The following is an 8908-nucleotide window of genomic DNA, read 5'->3' on the forward strand; positions in this document are numbered from 1 at the left end:
TTGTTCAGCTCTCTGTAGTCTATGCACATATGGAACGATCCGTCCTTCTTCTTTACGAACAAGACCGGTGCTCCCCAAGGTGAGAAACTTGGTCTTATGAATCCTTTTTGCAGGAGTTCATTAAGTTGACTGGAAAGTTCTTGCATCTCTGCTGGTGCCAGACGATAAGGCGATTTTGCTACTGGGGTAGCCCCTGGAACTAAGTCGATTATGAATTCGACTTGGCGTTGTGGTGGTAATCCTGGTAGTTCTTCTGGAAAGATATCGGGAAAATCGCGTACTTCTAGAATGTTCTTGATGTCCTTCAGTTCCTGGCTTGTATCGACGATGTGCGCTAGGAATGCTCGACAATCCTTCCGTAAACACTTTCGAGTCTGGATGCACGAAATGATACGAAGGTTCGTACTTGATTTATCGTTGTAAACCACTAATGTTTCGTTGTTAGGAAGATTAAGGCGAACTGCTTTTTCAAAACACATAATGTCGGCGCGAAGAAGGCTTAACCAATCCATGCCGACTATGACGTCAAAACTTTTAATAGGAACCGACATGAGATTGAGTGGGAAAGAATGACCATCTAAAGTTAGTGTACAGTCCTTGTATATGTAGTTAGTGTTTTCGGTTTTTCCATTGGCCATCTCTACAGTGAATGATTTTTCTAGTTTGCTAGGTTTAGGTTTAAGTAAGTGAATAAAGTTTTGACTCACGAAGCTTCTCTCCGCTCCACTATCGAATAATATGCATGCATATGAATTATTGAGGAGGAACGTACCAGCAACTACAGTTGGGTCTGCTATAGCTTCTTCATGGCCTATAGTCAAAACTCGTCCCACACCACCGGTGCCTGCTGCCTTAGGGCAGTTCCTCCTGTAGTGGCCCACCTCGCCACAACCGTAGCAAGTCTGGCCTATACCTATACTGGGAACTTGAGTGATCAGCCTTGCGGGATCCTTGCAGAAACAGGCTGTGTGTCCCTTTCTGTTGCAGTTGGCGCACTGCATTTCCCGACAAGGTCCATGGTGGTGGTAAGTGCATTTGGTGCACTTTGGACGGTTACCTTCATAAGGCTTTGTTGGGTAGGTGATTGTAGGAGTTGTAGTAGGTACCGTGGCAGCATTTACCGAAACCAGTTGATTCTTTGCGGGTTCTTGGGAAGACCCACCCTTCCCTTTATTCCATACTCTCTTCCTGTTGTTGTTGTTGTTGTTTCCTCTCTGTGATTCTGGTGCAGAAACAATTGAGTTCCGATGGCCTCCGTAGTCAATCAGAGATTGTGCCAGTTCCTTAGCACTTTCAAAGGTGTCAGGTTTGGAGGCTAACACGCTTGACCGTAATTGGGTCGTCAGTCCCCATATGTGCCTCTCTATTTTCTTGCTCTCAGGAGCAATCATATCTGGGCAAAGGATTGCCAGCTCTCAGAATCTGTTGGTATATGTTGCGATGTCGGTACCAACCATTCCGAGAGTCCAGAGTTCATGTTTGAGCCTTTGAATCTCTCCCCTTGGGCAGTATTCTCTCATCATCATGGCCTTGAGGTTCTCCCAGCTAATGGAGTTTGCCACAATTAGAGTAAGTACTTTAACGTGGTCGTTCCACCAAGTCAAAGCTCTATCAATGAGTGTGAAGGTTGCAAATTTGACCTTGTTGTGCTCAGGGCAGGAGCAGATTTCAAAGACTGCTTCTGTCCTTTCAATCCACTGTCTTAGAGCCATCACACCACCAGTTCCATAAAACATACGGGGTTTGGCATTAGTAAAGTCCTTATAAGTGCATTCTCGGGGTTGCCCATGACTCTCGCCATGATTGGAAATGTGTGTGTCAGTTCTCGAGTCATTGGTACTCGAGTTATTTATTTGTGACATGGCAGCTGCTACCGCTGCGGTGACTGCTGCTTGGAACATGACTGCATCAAATTGAGGAGGTGAAGGTTTAGGTGGTGGTATCGGTGTTTCATTGATAGGGTTACGCCTTGTATTCTTGCGTGGTGGCATCTTTAACTATACGTTTAAAAGATGATGATATGGATAAGAATAAGTGACAAATGAATGTGTCTCATGAACCAAATCGACATGGTTCAACAACAAAATGATAACATAAAAATGAAAGTTATTTGTAAGACTGAAAGTATGAAACAAGTATTTGGTTTCTCGATGACTTTTCAAGGTTTGAACGAAATACTCAACGTAGTTATAATAGTGTCACTTATATTAATATAAGAGTTGATACAACGATCATGAAATTTTGACCCTTATAAGGGTCTCCGATTACAAAGTTCGAGAAATTTAAAGACTTTTAGCCGAGGTCCTAAGTTATAACAAAATTTAAGGATTTTCACAAGTACTACTTGCGACGGGTGTTGCGCTTGGAGCTCGATTCTGCATCTGATTACTTCGACTCCATAAGATGCCTATCAAGGGCGGCTTGTTGTTCCCTCAATTCTGCGAAGGCTGCATTCGCTTGTGCTTGGAATGCCTTGGCGCGGATGTGGATGTCGTTCTGCAACATCTCTAGGCGGTTGATATCGGCCGTGTGGATTCGGTTTGCTTGAACCCCCGATTGGTAGGACTGATTGGCGAGTTTGCCCACCATAACCGGGAGTGCCCGATCGGCTGAACCTCCACCTCGGACATCGTAGAAATCTCGGCACATGCCATAGGGAGAGCGTATACTTTGTTGTTGGCTCCAGTGGACGAGGTGACTTCCCCAGACAGGAGTCGGTCCTTGAAAGTTCCTCCTAATGGGTAGAGGGTTAACTATTTCCGGTTCTGAGTCTATCCCGGAGTCATCCCCGCCATCCAACTCAATGGGCTCCTCGTCCTCCTCCGGATCCTCTTCAATCCATCCTTCGTTGCCTTGTTGTGGGTAGTAGGGGTCTCCATGCGGGTGAAATCCAACCATTTGACTATACGAGAATAGGGTTATGAGATTTGAATAAAACTTGAGACATGTAATACAAATAAATCTAGCGTATGCACCAAATACTCCTATAGTATTTAAATTCTTGTGTTTGATCTTTGTGATGTTTTTGGTAAGTTTTGACTCGTTGCTCACTACGAGCATTCCACGATATACATTGGTCCGATTTCAGGCAAATATAGTTGATCACGCTATATTTGTCCCAAATCTGATTACATATATCGAGTCTTAATCGTAGTGTCCAACTTGTCTAAATACTTGTTGTATAGTTAATAAACATGAAAGTAATGTGTTGTATGCATGTATTTGTACTTGAATGAACTAACATTTTTAAGTTACACGAAACGCGGCTTAGGCGTAAATAAAATCGTTTTGTCAGAGAGTATTAGTCCCTTAAGCATTTATAGTTTGTATATCTTATGTGGTTCGATATACTTAGTTCACTATAAACATTGCTCTGATACCAATCTGTCACACCCCCAAACCTGAACGGCGGAAACGTTCGGGGCGGATGACTTCATGTGGTAGCTTAACAAGTGAATACATAGTAAAGAAAGCAATACAACCATCATATATATATAATTGAAAGTTTACATTTGTCAAAAGTTTACATGTTCAAAATCAATTACAAATATGATGTCAAAATATGAGATTTAAACTGGCGCCGCAGCATCTCTTCATCAAAAGCATAATGATACCTGTAGTTACTGAATCCCTGGGACATACAAGTAATTTTGAAAGAGTAGATCAACATTTAAGCTGGTGAGTTTCATAAGTATTTAATGACAATGTTTGTATGAAACGAAATATCTTGTCCTTGTTTGTTTGTGTTTAGAAAATCCTATATTTTCTACTAGTATAAAAGTAGTCTTCCTTCCAGACCAAAGTTTGTTTCCAAAATGTTTGTAAGTGTAAAAGTAACCAATATGTTTGAAAACCTCGTAAATCAATGTATTTTTAATACCTCCTGTGAGCTTTATAACCATACTATTGACTCGGATTGCCTATACACATTCTTCAGGCGTTGGAATGTTATGACGTTTGTCACCCCAAACGGTGGACTGTAGCTAACAGTCAGGGCGCGGGTTGTCAAGCCCGTATAGATCTATACACAAACACCATGCTCCCCCTCCAAGGGATTCTGGTATATAATACAGGACTTGAAATGTGTACTCGAACGTACGTGAAGTAAATGTTTCACAGAACCGTAGTATAAAAACAAATTTACGTATTGAAATGTTCGTTTGTTATCGTACATGAAAGTGATTTCTCGAAAATCGTGTTTCTAGTATGTAAAAGTTAGCAATGTCCTCATAAAACTATACATATTATAGTTTTCTAAAAGTGTGCCTCGTTTGTTTTTAGAATATCTAGAAAAAAATCATTTGTTATGAAAACATAGATTTTCGTAGCGTCTAAGATAGACACAACATACTTTAAATCTAAGAAAATGTTTAGTTTATACATGCATTACAACCATTTATAGTTTTTCAAGATAGCATCTATTGTAATATATTTTGTATACGGGAGTTCCCTATAAAGTTTGTAAATCACACATGATTCCACTTAATAAAAATGTATAATAATCTTTATATATAACACCCGATATTAGTCGTGTGTTTTACTTGTATTTCCCCCAGAAAGCATATAAAAGCGTTTAGAATATTAAAAGGGTTAATTAAGGGGTATGAACTCACTTGAAAGTTTGAAGATAGCGAGATGGAAAACCGGGCTTCGGGGTTAAAAGGGTTAATTAAGGGTTAATCGACCTTCAGGACTTGCACAAAATGACCAGGGCTTCGGGGTGGTGCGGGCACGGAAACGAGGTAAAACGCAAGAAAAGTGAGAGAGAATGAGCAAATTTTCCGGGAACCCTCGCATCCTATTTATAGGAGGCTGGAACCGCCTCCGTACGTGTACGTCACGCATGACCGAGTCATTGACTGTCTCGCACTTCGGATGGGACAGGGGTAGGCTCGCATAGGGGCGACGTGGACGATCCGAGGCCGTGGCCTCGAGTACGTTGGGCGTACTCGTGTACGCGGGGTGTACGTGTGTGACTCAGACTTCGGATAATACCGAAGTTTTTAATAAAAATTATATATAAATTATTTATCAAATTTCAAAAATTCATATCTCCTTCGTACGAACTCCGTTTTCGACGTTATTTATATCCCCGCGAAGGTGAGACTACGATCTACAACTTTCGTTTAAATTCCGTCGACAAATTCCGAAATTATTTTTATTATTTATTTATTAAAATGACGTGATTAAGGAATTTCTTTAAAAATTCATAACTTCTTTATCTGACGTCGGTTTTTGCCAGACTTTTTACCGCTGAACAACCATTGTCGAGACCTTCGATTCTCGTTTAGGTCATTCCGGCCAAAATTCGCTCGATCTCTGATTCGAGTTTTCAATTGACTGTTCCTAAGCCGAATTTGAAAAAAATCTTAACTTTAGTATACGAAGCCGGGTTTGGGCATTCTTTTTACGTACGATCCCGGTTTAATGATGTATAACATAGTAGGTAGTTAAATAGAAACTTTTTGGACATTTTAGTATAAACGTTTATTTTGATTAACTCAAAAATGATTACAATACTTGACCTATTAAACCATTACTAAGAGTTGAAATATCGGGTTGTCACAGTACTTTCATTTCAATTCTATTTACAAAACTATACTTTCAAAATTCAACAATTACAACTTCTTTCATCTTTGATTAGATTAAAGGATCTTCAGATGCTAATGAGCAAATTCGAAAATATCATACATGATCCCAGTAGTTGGAGTAGCAGTTAGCAGTTGGAGTAGCAAGTACGCATGTGATGACTTAAATTTCGTCAAATTATGTCTTGATCCACATTATTTTGTAGTTCATGGGTGTTTATACCTTAGTATAGGTGGAGCAACTCCAATTGAAATTAGATCTAAAACAATGTTATTAGAGGGTTTGGAAATGCAGCCATCACATTGTATTAAAATTAGATCTGAATACCATGTTAATAGAGAGTTTGGAAAGGCAGCCATCACACCATGTTAAGAAAGGTCAGATGTATTTATATACTAATAAATTATAGAATGTTTGTAATTATTTCTAAGTGTAATCAAAATTATATCTTAATCTAATAATATATTTGTAGTGCAGATATGAAATATGGTTGTTGTTGCCAAGATTATGAAAGGTACATTAGTTTTTCCTTCCCTTGACCACAGTTCCTACTAGTTGATGAAAGGTTTGTATTTTGGTTCCTTATTAGAAAATATTTGAGTTTAATTTGATTGATTTTTAAATGAAAAATATCCTAAAAGGATTTTTTTTTAAAAGTAAATGTTGTAATAAAAAGAAATGAATGTATGACGCTGAAATACACAAATACATTAGAGTACATTGGTATTTCTTGTATTTAGCCATTTGGAAAAATTATTGATTGAATTTAATTTATGCTGCATATTTTCAGTGGATTCGAAGATCTTTTTGATTGACAACATTTAATCGAAACGTTAAAACACGTAAAAAACTGCTGCAACGCACATGTTTTTTTTACTAATTATTATTCAATTAGCGTTTGTTACATTTAAATTTTAATGTATGGATCAATTGTTTAATAGTAAAATTTAGTATATATTGATATTAAACATAAAAAATATCATACTTTTCCATTCTAATATATATATTAATATGTCTTATCCATATAATTATAGGTAAGAGTGTTTTGTGTATAGCTATTGATCCAACAAAATGATTTTGTTATAAATTATGTAATCATGCTTAAAACGTTTAAACAAAACTACATTTAACATGTCCCGCAACCTATTTAGGTTTCCCAGAATAAAACGTAATTACAACTCCATGTAAACGATCATTTTGTCATATATATAATTAAAAAAGGTCAAATATTATGAAATAAAATATCATTTAGCACTTTACTTTGCTCGTGGCTTAAAAACGTGTAAACATGTCACACTTGTCCTTGAAGTCTTGTCCTGTTTAACTGGCCCACCAGGATTTTTATGGATTAAAATGACATTGTAAACATGCACTAATTCCATCAATAAATTGCAAAAAGCATGGCCTGGTGTGTCCTAAACTTGACATAATGACACTCAACTATATAATCCATGCAAATGATGATTAAATAAATTATAAAATACGCACCAAACATGAGAAAATAATTAATATTTTGTTTTATTTTGACACATTTTTTTCAAACAAAAAAAAATGTTGACAAAATACAAAAAATGACAAGAGATTGCTTGAAGAACTCAATAATGTAGGTAACATCAGACAGGATTTCTTACCAGAATCTCATAGCAAAAAGATATCATAAAATACAATAAAATAAGTCGGATTTATTTTCTTTAAAGTGAAATTCCAGCCAGTCATTGCCACTTCATAGCATTTAATGTTATAGTGGGCCCAAGACAGCAACGTTGCATCACTATAATCCAACCTATGTTGGATTTAAAGTAGGCCCAACCGGCCCAGCCCATTTACTACACATTAATACCCATCCGTACACCCTGAAAATGCCAACCAATAGCCAAAGAAACAATAATAAAATCACAACAACAGTCCTTGAAGTAAAGATCAATTAACATATTTAGCCATTAAATCACCAATCATCCACTTTTGGTTCGACATTACACAAACTAGCACACACTTTTGCTCACAATATATAAACGAAAACTAAGGCTTTAATTTTATTAAGCAAAACATTAAAATACATCAAAATTTAGAATTTCATATTTTTAACAAATAAATAGCACTATATATATATATATATATATATATATATATATATATATATATATATATATATATATATATATATATATATATATATATATATATATAACTCAAAAAGGTAAAGACTGCAAAAACAATTATCTACCACCAACTTCGTCGAATGCACAAATGTCTAACCCAATTATATTAAAAAATGTTGAGAATGAGAGAATGAATCTGGACCACTCATTTCAAATCTATCATTTAAGCGCTTCAGCATACCTACAACACCCCATTTTCACATTTCCAAAAGAATTCAATACAAACCGTCATTTATAAAATTCGAAGTAGAAATATATTATATTATAGCCAAAGTATTCATCATAAACATGTAGGAAGGTCAATACGATTTCCATGGATATAAAGAACGCTCAAATCCAACTTCATATGAAGAAGTTATGCTTCTTCGAAGTTTCCCGATTAAACCGACACAACTCAATATATCGTAAAAAGTAAAATTTTGATAGGTTATTATTAGCCTAAACAATCTAAACGAAAGTCGTAGTAGTCATAAAACCAAGAGAGTGCATATATAGAGCTTCGTAATCTAACCTTGTATGATGAGTTATGATTTTTCCAAGTTTTATCGTAGCAATGCATGCACAGAAATCCAAATTCAAAACGGTTGATTGTTAGTCGATATCTAAAAGAGAGTTGAAGATCACTTAAATATGAACTCGTCAATATAAAGATAGTTGAGAACGGAGTTCGTATCAAGGAGTTATGAATTTCGCACGTACTTTAACAAGTCTAAGCCTTCTAAAAATATCAAATAAAAAATAAAGTGAGAATAGCCGACGGAGTCTAAATGAAACTTATAGATCTCGTCGATAGCTACACATGGATATAAAGAACGTCGAAAACGGGGCTCGTATGAACAAAGATATGGTTTTTTGAAGAAAAAAAACTGAAACTACGTGTGTGTGTGTGTGTGTGCGGCACTCTCTGATATTCCACTGGATTTCCATCATGTGTCATGCTCTGCATGGAGCCAACGTCACCAACTCTACAAAGTTCACGATATGCACAGACAGGGATCATCCAGATACTTGTTAATCTTCGAAGTAACTATCCAAGTGATTTCATCTCACCATGTTGTATATTCTAGTATGTATCCATGTATGTTACGATATAGGAACCAGTAGAGTAAAATCCATAGAGTAGGTTCTATGTGCTTGTATTGGTAGAGCTTTAAGGAGTA

This window comes from Lactuca saligna, chromosome 8 (genome assembly GCF_052625555.1).
Source record: "Lactuca saligna cultivar CGN05327 chromosome 8, ASM5262555v1, whole genome shotgun sequence".
Lineage (NCBI taxonomy): Eukaryota > Viridiplantae > Streptophyta > Magnoliopsida > Asterales > Asteraceae > Lactuca > Lactuca saligna.